A 14,792-nucleotide genomic window follows, 5' to 3' on the forward strand; every position below is an offset into this window, starting at 1 on the left:
TTCTCCGCCTCAGATTCCCCGCCTCAGATTCCCTGCCTCAGATTCCCTGCCTCAGATTCACTGCCTCAGCTTCCCTTCATCTGATTCCCTTCATCTGATTCCCTGCCTCTGATTCCCTGCCTCTGATTCCCTGCCTCTGATTCCCCGCCTCTGATTCCCCGCCTCAGATTCCCTGCCTCAGATTCCCTGCCTCAGATTCCCTGCCTCAGATATCCTGCCTCAGATTCTCTGCCTCTGATTGCCTGCCTCTGATTCCCTGCCTCTGATTCCCTGCCTCTGATTCTCTGCCTCTGATTCCGCACCTCTGATTCCACGCCTCTCTTTCCTTGTCTCTGATTCCACGCCTCTGATTCCCTGCCTCTGATACCATGCCTCTCTTTGCCTGCCTCTATTTCCGTGCCTCTTTCTCTGCATCTAGTTTCCCACATCTCATTTGCCCCCTCTGATAACCCGCCTCTGATTCCATGCCTCTGATTCACTGCCTCAGATTCTGTGCCTCAGATTCCCCGACTCAGATTTACCGCCTCAGATTTCCCGCCTCAGATTCCCTGCCTCAGATTCCCTGCCTCAGATTCCCTGCCTCAGATTCCCTGCCTCAGATTCCCTGTCTCCGATTCCCCGCCTCTGGTTCCCCGCCTCTGATTCCCTGCCACTGATACCCCGCCTCCGATTCCACACCAATGTTTCACAGCCTCTGTTTCTCTGCCTCTTATTTCCCGGCTCAGATTCGCCGGCTCTGATTCCGCGCCTCTGATTCCACGCTTCTCTTTCCGTGTCTCTGATAGCCCGCCTCTGATTCCCCGCCTCTGATTCCCCACCTTTCATTCCCCGCCTCTCTTTCCCTGCCTCTATTTCCGCGCCTCTTTCTCTGCCTCTCTTTCCCCACATCTCTTTTCCTCCCGCTGATTCCCCGCCTCTGATTCCCCGCCTCTGATTCCCTGCCTCTGATTCCAGGCCTCTTATTCCCCGCCTCTGATTCCCCACCTCTGATTGCCTGCCACTGATTGCCCGTCTCTGATTCCCCGCCTCTGTTTCCCCGCCTCTGATTCCCCACCTCTGTCTGTATGCCTCTCTTTCGCCTCCGCTTTTTTCCCTACACTCTTTCCGCGCCTCTCTTTCCCTCCCTCAATTTCAACAACTCTGTTTGATCTGTTCTGTGTACCTCATTTTCAACACACAAGTTCCAACCACTATGTTTCAGCCATCACTTTCCCCGCCTCTATTTATCCACCTATGTTTACCTGCCTCTGTTTACCCGCCTGTTTCCCCACCTCTGATTCCCCACCTTTCATTACCCGCCTCTCTTTCCCTGCCTCTATTTCCGCGCCTCTGATTCCCCACCTCTGTCTGTATGCCTCTCTTTCGCCTCCGCTTTTTCCCCTACACTCTTTCCGCGCCTCTCTTTCCCTCCCTCAATTTCAACAACTCTGTTTGATCTGTTCTGTGTACCTCATTTTCAACACACAAGTTCCAACCACTATGTTTCAGCCATCACTTTCCCCGCCTCTATTTTTCCGCCTATGTTTACCCGCCTCTGTTTACCCACCTGTTTCACCGCCTCTGATTCCCCGCCTCTGATTCCCCACCTCTGTCTCGACGCCTCTCTTTCGCCTCCTCTCTTTCCACTCCACGCTTTCCGTGCCTGTCTTTCCCTCCCTCAATTTCAACAACACTGTTTGATCTGTTTTGTGTACCTGATTTTAAACACACAAGTTCCAACCACTATGTTTTGCCCGCCTCTTTCCCCGCCGCTATTTATCCACCTATGTTTACCCGCCTCTGTTTACCCGCCTGTTTCCCCACCTCTGATTCCCCACCTTTCATTACCCGCCTCTCTTTCCCTGCCTCTATTTCCGCGCCTCTTTCTCTGCCTCTCTTTCCCCACAACGCTTTTCCTCCCGCTGATTCCCCGCCTCTGATTCCCCGCCTCTGATTCCCTGCCTCTGATTCCCCGCCTCTGATTCCCTGCCTCAGATTCCCTGCCTCAGATTCCCTGCCTCAAATTCCCTGCCTCTGATTCCCCGCCTCTGATTCCCCGCCTCTTATTCCCCGCCTCTGATTCCACGCCTCTGATTCCCCGTGTCTGATACCCTGCCTCAGATTCCACGGCTCTGATTCCCTGCATCAGATTCCCTGCCTCAGATTCCCTGCCTCTGATTCCCCGCCTCTGATTCACTGCCTCAGATTCCCCGGCTCTGATTCCCTGCCTCAGATTCCCTGCCTCAAATTCCCTGCCTCTGATTCCCCGCATCTGATTCCCCGCCTCTGATTCCCCGCCTCTGATTCCTCGCATCTGATTCCCCGCCTCTGATTCCCCGACTCTGATTCCACGCCTCTGATTCCCCGCCTCTGATTCCCCGCATCAGATTCTCCAGCTCTGATTCCCTGCCTCAGATTCCCTGCCTCAGATTCCCTGCCTCCCATTCCCCGCCTCTGATTCCCCGCCTCTGATTCCCCGCCTCTGATTCCCCGCCTCTGAATCCCAGCCTCTGAATCCCAGCCTCTGATTCCCCGCCTCTGATTCCCCGCCACTTATTCCCCGCCTCTGATTCCCCGCCTCTGATTCCCCGCCTCTGATTCCCTGCCTCAGATTCCCCGGCTCTGATTCCCTGCATCAGATTCCCTGCCTCAGATTCCCTGCCTCTGATTCCCCGCCTCTGATTCCCTGCCTCTGATTCCCCGCCTCTGATTCCCTGCCTCAGATTCCCTGCCTCAGATTCCCTGCCTCAGATTCCCTGCCTCTGATTCCCCGCCTTTGATTCCCCGCCTCTTATTCCCCGCCTCTGATTCCCCGCCTCTGATTCCCCGCCTCTGATTCCGTGCCTCTGTTTCCCCGCCTCTGAATCCCCGCCTCTGATTCCCCGCCTCAGATTCCCCGGCTCTGATTCCCTGCCTGAGATTCCCTGCCTCAGATACCCCGCCTCAGATTCCGCGCTTCAGATTCCACGCCTCAGATACCCCTCCTCAGAATCCCCGCCTCAGATTCCCCGCCTCAGTTTCCCCGCCTCAGATTCCCCGCCTCAGATTCCCCGCCTCAGATTCCCCGCCTCAGATTCCCCGCCTCAGATTCCCCGCCTCAGATTCCCTGCCTCAGATTCCCTGCCTCTGATTCCCGGCCTCTGATTCCCTGCCTCTGATTCCCTGCCTCTGATTCCCTGCCTCTGATTCCCTGCCTCTGATTCCCTGCCTCTGATTCCCTGCCTCTAAATCCTTGCCTCTGATTCCCTGCCTCTGATTCCCTGCCTCTGATTCCGCGCCTCTGATTCCCTGCCTCTCTTTCCGTGTCTCTGATTCCCCGCCTCAGATTCCCTGCCTCAGATACCCTGCCTCTCTTTGCCTGCCTCCATTTCCGTGCCTCTTTCTCTGCATCTAGTTTCCCATATCTCATTTGTCCCCTCTGATTACCCGCCTCTGATTCCATGCCTCTGATTCCCCGCCTCTGATTCCCCGCCTCTGATTCCCCGCCTCTGATTCCCTGCCTCAGATTCCCTGCCTCAGAATCCTTTCCTCAGATTCCCTGCCTCTGTTTCCCCGCCTCTGATTCCCCACATCTGATTCCCCGCCTCAGATTCCCCGCCTCAGATTCCCTGCCTCAGATTCCCCGCCTCAGATTCCCCACCTCAGATGCCCCGCCTCAGATTCCCCACCTCAGATTCCCCACCTCAGATTCCCCGCCTCAGTTTCTCCGCCTCAGATTCCCCGCCTCAGATTCCCTGCCTCAGATTCCCTGCCTCAGATTCACTGCCTCAGCTTCCCTTCATCTGATTCCCTTCATCTGATTCCCTGCCTCTGATTCCCTGCCTCTGATTCCCTGCCTCTGATTCCCCGCCTCTGATTCCCCGCCTCAGATTCCCTGCCTCAGATTCCCTGCCTCAGATTCCCTGCCTCAGATATCCTGCCTCAGATTCTCTGCCTCTGATTGCCTGCCTCTGATTCCCTGCCTCTGATTCCCTGCCTCTGATTCTCTGCCTCTGATTCTGCGCCTCTGATTCCACGCCTCTATTTCCGTGCCTCTTTCTCTGCATCTCGTTTACCACATCTCATTTCCCCCCTCTGATAACCCACCTCTGATTCCCCGCCTCTGATTCCCCACCTCAGATTCCCCGGCCTTGAGTCCCTGCCTCAGATTCCCCACCTCTGATTCCCCGCCTCTGATTCCCCGCCTATGATTCCCCACCTTTGATTCACCACATCTGATTCCCCGCCTCTGATTCCGCGCCTCTGATTCCCCACCTCAGATTCCCCGGCTCTGATTCCCTGCCTCTAATTCCCTGCATCAGATTCCCCGGCTCTGATTCCCTGCCTCAGATTCCCTGCCTAAAATTCCCTGCCTCTGATTCCCCGCATATGATTCCCCGCCTCTGATTCCCCGCCTCTGATGCCTCGCATCTGATTCCCTGCCTCTGAATCCCCGCCTCTGATTCCACTCCTCTGATTCCACGCCTCTGATTCCCCGCCTCAGATTCCCTGCCTCTGATTACCCGCCTCCCTTTCCGCGCAACTTTCCCGGCCTCCGTTTCCCCACATCTCTTTCCCCGCCTCAGATTCCACGCCTCTGATTCCCCGCCTCTGATTCCACACCTTTCATTCCCCGCCTCTCTTTCCCTGCCTCTATTTCCGCGCCTCTTTCTCTGCCTCTCTTTCCCCACATCTCTTTTCCTCCCTCTGATTCCCTGCCTCTGATTCCCCTCCTCTGATTCCCTGCCTCTGATTCCCTGCCTCTGATTCCCCGCCTCTGATTTCCCGCCTCTGATTCCCCTCCTCTGATTCCCTGCCTCTGATTCCCTGCCTCTGATTCCCTGCCTCTGATTCCCCGCCTCTGATTCCCCGCCTCTGATTCCCTGCCTCTGATTCCCTGCCTCTGATTCCGCGCTTCTGATTCCCCACCTCTGATTCCCTGCCTCTGATACACTGCCTCTCATTCCCTGCCTCTATTTCCGTGCATCTTTCTCTGCATCTCGTTTCCCACATCTCATTTCCCCCCTCTGATAACCCGCCTCAGATTCCCCGCCTCAGATTCCCCGCCTCAGATTCCCTGCCTCAGATTCCCTGCCTCAGATTCCCTTCATCTTATTCCCTTCATCTGATTCCCTGCCTCTGATTCCCCGCATCTGATTCCCCGCCTCTGATTCCCTGCCTCTGATTCCCCGCCTCTGATTCCCCACCTCAGATTCCCTGCCTTGGTTTCCCTGCCTCAGATTCCCTGCCTCTGATTCCCCGCCTCTGATTCGCCGCCTCTGATCCCTCTCCTCTGATTCCCCACCTCTGATTCCCTCCCTCTGATGACCAACCTCTGATTCCCCGCCTCAGATTCCCCGGCTCTGATTCCCTGCCTCAGATTCCCTGCCTCAGATTCCTTGCCTCTGATTTCCCACTTCTGATTACCCACCTCTGATTCCCCGCATCTAATTCCCCGCCTCTGATTCCCGGCCTCTGATTCCCTGCCTCTGATTCCCCGCCTCTGATTCCTCGCCTCCCTATCCGCACAACATTCCCAGCCTCCGTTTCCCCACATCTCTTTCCCCACCTCTAATTCCCCGCCTCAGATTCCTCGGCTCTGATTCCCTGCGTCAGATTCCCTGCCTCAGATTCCCCGTCTCTGATTTCCTGCCTCTGATTGCCCGCCTCTGATTCCCCGCCTCTGATTCCCCGCCTCTGATTCCCCAACTCTGTCTCTATGCCTCTCTTTCACCTCTGTTCTTTCACCTCCACTCTTTCCGCGCCTCTCTTTACCTCCCTCAATTTCAACAACTCTGTTTGATCTTTTCTGTGTACCTCATTTTCAACACACAATTTCCAACCACTATGTTTCACCCATCTCTTTCCCCGCCTCTATTTATCTGCCTATGTTTACCCACCTCTGTTTACCCGCCTGTTTCACCACCTCTGATTCCCCACCTCAGATTCCCCGCCTCAGATTCCCTGCCTCTGATTCCCTGCCTCTGATTCCCTGCCTCTGATTCCCTGCCTCTGATTCCCGGCCACTGATACCCCGCCTCCGATTCCACACCAATGTTTCACCGCCTCTGTTTCTCTGCCTCTTATTTCCCGGCTCAGATTCGCCGGCTCTGATTCCGCGCCTCTGATTCCACACTTCTCTTTCCGTGTCTCTGATTGCCCGCCTCTGATTCCCTGCCTGAGATTCCCTGCCTCAGATACCCCGCCTCAGATTCCGCGCTTCAGATTCCCCGCCTCAGATACCCCTCCTCAGAATCCCCGCCTCAGATTCCCCGCCTCAGTTTCCCCGCCTCAGATTCCCTGCCTCAGATTCCCTGCCTCAGATATCCTGCCTCAGATTCTCTGCCTCTGATTGCCTGCCTCTGATTCCCTGCCTCTGATTCCCTGCCTCTGATTCTCTGCCTCTGATTCTGCGCCTCTGATTCCACGCCTCTCTTTCCGTGTCTCTGATTCTGCGCCTCTGATTCCCTGCCTCTGATACCCTGCCTCTCTTTGCCTGCCTCTATTTCCGTGCCTCTTTCTCTGCATCTCGTTTACCACATCTCATTTCCCCCCTCTGATAACCCGCCTCTGATTCCCCGCCTCTGATTCCCCACCTCAGATTCCCCGGCCTTGAGTCCCTGCCTCAGATTCCCCACCTCTGATTCCCCGCCTCTGATTCCCCGCCTATGATTCCCCACCTTTGATTCACCACATCTGATTCCCCGCCTCTGATTCCGCGCCTCTGATTCCCCACCTCAGATTCCCCGGCTCTGATTCCCTGCCTCTAATTCCCTGCATCAGATTCCCCGGCTCTGATTCCCTGCCTCAGATTCCCTGCCTAAAATTCCCTGCCTCTGATTCCCCGCATATGATTCCCCGCCTCTGATTCCCCGCCTCTGATGCCTCGCATCTGATTCCCTGCCTCTGAATCCCCGCCTCTGATTCCACTCCTCTGATTCCACGCCTCTGATTCCCCGCCTCAGATTCCCTGCCTCTGATTACCCGCCTCCCTTTCCGCGCAACTTTCCCGGCCTCCGTTTCCCCACATCTCTTTCCCCGCCTCAGATTCCACGCCTCTGATTCCCCGCCTCTGATTCCACACCTTTCATTCCCCGCCTCTCTTTCCCTGCCTCTATTTCCGCGCCTCTTTCTCTGCCTCTCTTTCCCCACATCTCTTTTCCTCCCTCTGATTCCCTGCCTCTGATTCCCCTCCTCTGATTCCCTGCCTCTGATTCCCTGCCTCTGATTCCCCGCCTCTGATTTCCCGCCTCTGATTCCCCTCCTCTGATTCCCTGCCTCTGATTCCCTGCCTCTGATTCCCTGCCTCTGATTCCCCGCCTCTGATTCCCCGCCTCTGATTCCCTGCCTCTGATTCCCTGCCTCTGATTCCGCGCTTCTGATTCCCCACCTCTGATTCCCTGCCTCTGATACACTGCCTCTCATTCCCTGCCTCTATTTCCGTGCATCTTTCTCTGCATCTCGTTTCCCACATCTCATTTCCCCCCTCTGATAACCCGCCTCAGATTCCCCGCCTCAGATTCCCCGCCTCAGATTCCCTGCCTCAGATTCCCTGCCTCAGATTCCCTTCATCTTATTCCCTTCATCTGATTCCCTGCCTCTGATTCCCCGCATCTGATTCCCCGCCTCTGATTCCCTGCCTCTGATTCCCCGCCTCTGATTCCCCACCTCAGATTCCCTGCCTTGGTTTCCCTGCCTCAGATTCCCTGCCTCTGATTCCCCGCCTCTGATTCGCCGCCTCTGATCCCTCTCCTCTGATTCCCCACCTCTGATTCCCTCCCTCTGATGACCAACCTCTGATTCCCCGCCTCAGATTCCCCGGCTCTGATTCCCTGCCTCAGATTCCCTGCCTCAGATTCCTTGCCTCTGATTTCCCACTTCTGATTACCCACCTCTGATTCCCCGCATCTAATTCCCCGCCTCTGATTCCCGGCCTCTGATTCCCTGCCTCTGATTCCCCGCCTCTGATTCCTCGCCTCCCTATCCGCACAACATTCCCAGCCTCCGTTTCCCCACATCTCTTTCCCCACCTCTAATTCCCCGCCTCAGATTCCTCGGCTCTGCTTCCCTGCGTCAGATTCCCTGCCTCAGATTCCCCGTCTCTGATTTCCTGCCTCTGATTGCCCGCCTCTGATTCCCCGCCTCTGATTCCCCGCCTCTGATTCCCCAACTCTGTCTCTATGCCTCTCTTTCACCTCTGTTCTTTCACCTCCACTCTTTCCGCGCCTCTCTTTACCTCCCTCAATTTCAACAACTCTGTTTGATCTTTTCTGTGTACCTCATTTTCAACACACAATTTCCAACCACTATGTTTCACCCATCTCTTTCCCCGCCTCTATTTATCTGCCTATGTTTACCCACCTCTGTTTACCCGCCTGTTTCACCACCTCTGATTCCCCACCTCAGATTCCCCGCCTCAGATTCCCTGCCTCTGATTCCCTGCCTCTGATTCCCTGCCTCTGATTCCCTGCCTCTGATTCCCTGCCTCTGATTCCCGGCCACTGATACCCCGCCTCCGATTCCACACCAATGTTTCACCGCCTCTGTTTCTCTGCCTCTTATTTCCCGGCTCAGATTCGCCGGCTCTGATTCCGCGCCTCTGATTCCACACTTCTCTTTCCGTGTCTCTGATTGCCCGCCTCTGATTCCCTGCCTGAGATTCCCTGCCTCAGATACCCCGCCTCAGATTCCGCGCTTCAGATTCCCCGCCTCAGATACCCCTCCTCAGAATCCCCGCCTCAGATTCCCCGCCTCAGTTTCCCCGCCTCAGATTCCCCGCCTCAGATTCCCCGCCTCAGATTCCCCGCCTCAGATTCCCCGCCTCAGATTCCCCGCCTCAGATTCCCCGCCTCAGATTCCCTGCCTCAGATTCCCTGCCTCTGATTCCCTGCCTCTGATTCCCTGCCTTTGATTCCCTGCCTCTGATTCCCTGCCTCTGATTCCCTGCCTCTGATTCCCTGCCTCTGATTCCCTGCCTCTAAATCCTTGCCTCTGATTCCCTGCCTCTGATTCCCTGCCTCTGATTCCGCGCCTCTGATTCCCCGCCTCTCTTTCCGTGTCTCTGATTCCCCGCCTCAGATTCCCTGCCTCAGATACCCTGCCTCTCTTTGCCTGCCTCTATTTCCGTGCCTCTTTCTCTGCATCTAGTTTCCCATATCTCATTTGCCCCCTCTGATTACCCGCCTCTGATTCCATGCCTCTGATTCCCCGCCTCTGATTCCCCGCCTCTGATTCCCCGCCTCTGATTCCCTGCCTCAGATTCCCTGCCTCAGATTCCTTTCCTCAGATTCCCTGCCTCTGTTTCCCCGCCTCTGATTCCCCACATCTGATTCCCCACCTCAGATTCCCCGGCTCTGATTCCCTGCCTGAGATTCCATGCCTCAGATTCCCCGCCTCAGATTCCCTGCCTCAGATTCCCCGCTTCAGATTCCCCACCTCAGATGCCCCGCCTCAGATTCCCCACCTCAGATTCCCCACCTCAGATTCCCCGCCTCAGTTTCTCCGCCTCAGATTCCCCGCCTCAGATTCCCTGCCTCAGATTCCCTGCCTCAGATTCACTGCCTCAGCTTCCCTTCATCTGATTCCCTTCATCTGATTCCCTGCCTCTGATTCCCTGCCTCTGATTCCCTGCCTCTGATTCCCCGCCTCTGATTCCCCGCCTCAGATTCCCTGCCTCAGATTCCCTGCCTCAGATTCCCTGCCTCAGATATCCTGCCTCAGATTCTCTGCCTCTGATTGCCTGCCTCTGATTCCCTGCCTCTGATTCCCTGCCTCTGATTCTCTGCCTCTGATTCCGCACCTCTGATTCCACGCCTCTCTTTCCTTGTCTCTGATTCCACGCCTCTGATTCCCTGCCTCTGATACCATGCCTCTCTTTGCCTGCCTCTATTTCCGTGCCTCTTTCTCTGCATCTAGTTTCCCACATCTCATTTGCCCCCTCTGATAACCCGCCTCTGATTCCATGCCTCTGATTCACTGCCTCAGATTCTGTGCCTCAGATTCCCCGACTCAGATTTACCGCCTCAGATTTCCCGCCTGAGATTCCCTGCCTCAGATTCCCTGCCTCAGATTCCCTGCCTCAGATTCCCTGTCTCCGATTCCCCGCCTCTGATTCCCTGCCACTGATACCCCGCCTCCGATTCCACACCAATGTTTCACAGCCTCTGTTTCTCTGCCTCTTATTTCCCGGCTCAGATTCGCCGGCTCTGATTCCGCGCCTCTGATTCCACGCTTCTCTTTCCGTGTCTCTGATAGCCCGCCTCTGATTCCCCGCCTCTGATTCCCCACCTTTCATTCCCCGCCTCTCTTTCCCTGCCTCTATTTCCGCGCCTCTTTCTCTGCCTCTCTTTCCCCACATCTCTTTTCCTCCCGCTGATTCCCCGCCTCTGATTCCCCGCCTCTGATTCCCTGCCTCTGATTCCAGGCCTCTTATTCCCCGCCTCTGATTCCCCACCTCTGATTGCCTGCCACTGATTGCCCGTCTCTGATTCCCCGCCTCTGTTTCCCCGACTCTGATTCCCCACCTCTGTCTGTATGCCTCTCTTTCGCCTCCGATTTTTCCCCTACACTCTTTCCGCGCCTCTCTTTCCCTCCCTCAATTTCAACAACTCTGTTTGATCTGTTCTGTGTACCTCATTTTCAACACACAAGTTCCAACCACTATGTTTCACCCATCACTTTCCCCGCCTCTATTTTTCCGCCTATGTTTACCCGCCTCTGTTTACCCACCTGTTTCACCGCCTCTGATTCCCCGCCTCTGATTCCCCACCTCTGTCTCGACGCCTCTCTTTCGCCTCCACTCTTTCCACTCCACGCTTTCCGTGCCTGTCTTTCCCTCCCTCAATTTCAACAACACTGTTTGATCTGTTTTGTGTACCTGATTTTAAACACACAAGTTCCAACCACTATGTTTTGCCCCCCTCTTTCCCCGCCGCTATTTATCCACCTATGTTTACCCGCCTCTGTTTACCCGCCTGTTTCCCCACCTCTGATTCCCCACCTTTCATTACCCGCCTCTCTTTCCCTGCCTCTATTTCCGCGCCTCTTTCTCTGCCTCTCTTTCCCCACAACACTTTTCCTCCCGCTGATTCCCCGCCTCTGATTCCCCGCCTCTGATTCCCTGCCTCTGATTCCCCGCCTCTGATTCCCTGCCTCAGATTCCCTGCCTCAGATTCCCTGCCTCAAATTCCCTGCCTCTGATTCCCCGCCTCTGATTCCCCGCCTCTTATTCCCCGCCTCTGATTCCACGCCTCTGATTCCCCGTGTCTGATACCCTGCCTCAGATTCCACGGCTCTGATTCCCTGCATCAGATTCCCTGCCTCAGATTCCCTGCCTCTGATTCCCCGCCCCTGATTCCCTGCCTCTGATTCCCCACCTCTGATTCCTGCCTCAGATTCCATGCCTCAGATTCCCTGCCTCAGATTTCCTGCTTCTGATTCCCCGCCTTTGAATTCCTGCCTCTTATTCCCAGCCTCTGTTTCCCCGCCTCTGAATCCCCGCCTCTAATTCCTCGCCTCAGATTCCCCGGCTCTGATTCCCTGCCTGAGATTCCCTGCCTCAGATACCCCGCCTCAGATTCCCCGCCTCAGAATCCCCGCCTCAGTTACCCCGCCTCAGAATCCCCGCCTCAGATTCCCCGCCTCAGATTCCCCGTCTCAGATTCCCCGCCTCAGATTCCCCGCCTCAGATTCCCCGCCTCAGATTCTCCGCCTCAGATTCCCCGCCTCAGATTCCCCGCCTCAGATTCCCCGCCTCAGATTCCCCACTTCAGATTCCCTGCCTCAGATTCCCTGCCTCTGATTGCCTTCCTCTGATTCCCTGCCTCTGATTCCCTGCCTCTGATTCCCTGCCTCTGATTCCCTGCCTCTAAATCCCTGCCTCTGATTCCCTGCCTCTGATTCCCTGCCTCTGATTCCGCGCCTCTGATTCCCCGCCTCTCTTTCCGTGTCTCTGATTCCCCGCCTCAGATTCCCTGCATCAGATTCCCTGCCTCAGATTCCCTGCCTCTGATTCCCTGCATCAGATTCCCTGCCTATGATTCCCTGCCTCTGATTCCCTGCCTCTGATTCCCTGCCTCTGATTCCCTGACTCTGATTCCCTGCCTCTGATTCCACGCCTCTCTTTCCGTGTCTCTGATTCCGCGCCTCTGATTCCCTGCCTCTGATACCCTGCCTCTCTTTGCCTGCCTCTATTTCCGTGCCTCTTTCTCTGCATCTCGTTTACCACATCTCATTTCCCCCCTCTGATAACCCGCCTCTGATTCCCCGCCTCTGATTCCCCGCCTCTGATTCCCCACCTCTGATTCCCCACCTCTGATTCCCCGCCTCTGATTCCCCGCCTCTGATTCCCCGCCTCAGATTCCCCGGCTCTGATTCCCTGCCTCAGATTCCCTGCGACAGATTCCGTGCCTCAGATTCCCTGCCTCTGATTCCCCGCCTCTTATTCCCCGCCTCTTATTCCCTGCCTCAGATTCCCCGGCTCTGATTCCCTGCCTCAGATTCCCTGCCTCAAATTCCCTGCCTCTGATTCCCCGCATCTGATTCCCCGCCTCTGATTCCCCGCCTCTGATTCCTCGCATCTTATTCCCCGCCTCTGATTCCCCGACTCTGATTCCACGCCTCTGATTCCCCGCCTCTCATTCCCCGCATCAGATTCTCCAGCTCTGATTCCCTGCCTCAGATTCCCTGCCTCAGATTCCCTGCCTCCCATGCCCCACCTCTGATTCCCCGCCTCTGATTCCCCGCCTCTGATTCCCCGCCTCTGAATCCCAGCCTCTGAATCCCCGCCTCTGATTCCCCGCCTCTGTTTCCCCGCCTCGGATTCCCCGCCTCTGATTCCCCGTCTCTGATTCCCTGCCTCTGATTACCCGCCTCCCTTTCCGCGCAACTTTCCCGGCCTCCGTTTCCCCACATCTCTTTCCCCGCCTCAGATTCCACGCCTCTGATTCCCCGCCTCTGATTCCCCACATTTCATTCCACGCCTCTCTTTCCCTGCCTCTATTTCCGCGCCTCTTTCTCTGCCTCTCTTTCCCCACATCTCTTTTCCTCCCTCTGATTCCCCACCTCTGATTCCCCACCTCTGATTCCCTGCCTCAAATTCCCTGCCTCTGATTCCCCGCCTCTGATTCCCCGCCTCTGATTCCCCTCCTCTGATTCCCTGCCTCTGATTCTCTGCCTCTGATTCCCTGCCTCTGATTCCCCGCCTCTGATTCCCTGCCTCTAAATCCCTGCCTCTGATTCACTGCCTCAGATTCCGTGCCTCTGATTCCCCGCCTCTCTTTCCGTGTCTCTGATTCCCCGCCTCAGATTCCCTGCCTCACATACCCTGCCTCTCTTTGCCTGCCTCTATTTCCGTGCCTCTTTCTCTGCAGCTAGTTTCCCACATCTCATTTGCCCCCTCTGATAACCCGCCTCTGATTCCATGCCTCTGATTCCCCGCCTCTGATTCCCCGCCTCTGATTCCCCGCCTCTGATTCCCTGCCTCAGAATCCCTGCCTCAGATTCCTTGCCTCAGATTCCCTGCCTCTGATTCCCCGCCTCTGATTCCCTGCCTCTGATTCCACGCCTCTCTTTCCCTGCCTCTATTTCCGCGCCTCTTTCTCTGCCTCTCTTTCCCCACATCTCTTTTCCTCCCTCTGATTCCCCACCTCTGATTCCCCACCTCTGATTCCCTGCCTCAAATTCCCTGCCTCTGATTCCCCGCCTCTGATTCCCCGCCTCTGATTCCCCTCCTCTGATTCCCTGCCTCTGATTCTCTGCCTCTGATTCCCTGCCTCTGATTCCCCGCCTCTGATTCCCTGCCTCTAAATCCCTGCCTCTGATTCACTGCCTCAGATTCCGTGCCTCTGATTCCCCGCCTCTCTTTCCGTGTCTCTGATTCCCCGCCTCAGATTCCCTGCCTCACATACCCTGCCTCTCTTTGCCTGCCTCTATTTCCGTGCCTCTTTCTCTGCAGCTAGTTTCCCACATCTCATTTGCCCCCTCTGATAACCCGCCTCTGATTCCATGCCTCTGATTCCCCGCCTCTGATTCCCCGCCTCTGATTCCCCGCCTCTGATTCCCTGCCTCAGAATCCCTGCCTCAGATTCCTTGCCTCAGATTCCCTGCCTCTGATTCCCCGCCTCTGATTCCCTGCCTCTGATTCCACGCCTCTCTTTCCGTGTCTCTGATTCCGCGCCTCTGATACCCTGCCTCTGATACCCTGCCTCTCTTTGCCTGCCTCTATTTCCGTGCCTCTTTCTCTGCATCTCGTTTACCACATCTCATTTCCCCCCTCTGATAACCCGCCTCTGATCCCCGCCTCTGATTCCCCACCTCAGAATCCCCGGCCTTGATTCCCTGCCTCAGATTCCCCACCTCTGATTCCCCGCCTCTGATTCCCCGCCTATGATTCCCCACCTTTGATTCACCACATCTGATTCCCCGCCTCTGATTCCGCGCCTCTGATTCCCCACCTCAGATTCCCCGGCTCTGATTCCCTGCCTCTTATTGCCTGCCTCAGATTCCCCGGCTCTGATTCCCTGCCTCAGATTCCCTGCCTAAAATTCCCTGCCTCTGATTCCCCGCATCTGATTCCACTCCTCTGATTCCACGCCTCTGATTCCACGCCTCAGATTCCCTGCCTCTGATTACCCGCCTCCCTTTCCGCGCAACTTTCCCGGCCTCCGTTTCCCCACATCTCTTTCCCCGCCTCAGATTCCACGCCTCTGATTCCCCGCCTCTGATTCCACACCTTTCATTCCCTGCCTCTCTTTCCCTGCCTCTATTTCCGCGCCTCTTTCTCTGCCTCTCTTTCCCCACATCTCTTTTCCTCCCCCTGATTCCCTGCCTCTGAT

This window comes from Narcine bancroftii, chromosome 3 (genome assembly GCF_036971445.1).
Source record: "Narcine bancroftii isolate sNarBan1 chromosome 3, sNarBan1.hap1, whole genome shotgun sequence".
In the NCBI taxonomy this organism is placed as follows: Eukaryota; Metazoa; Chordata; class Chondrichthyes; order Torpediniformes; family Narcinidae; genus Narcine; species Narcine bancroftii.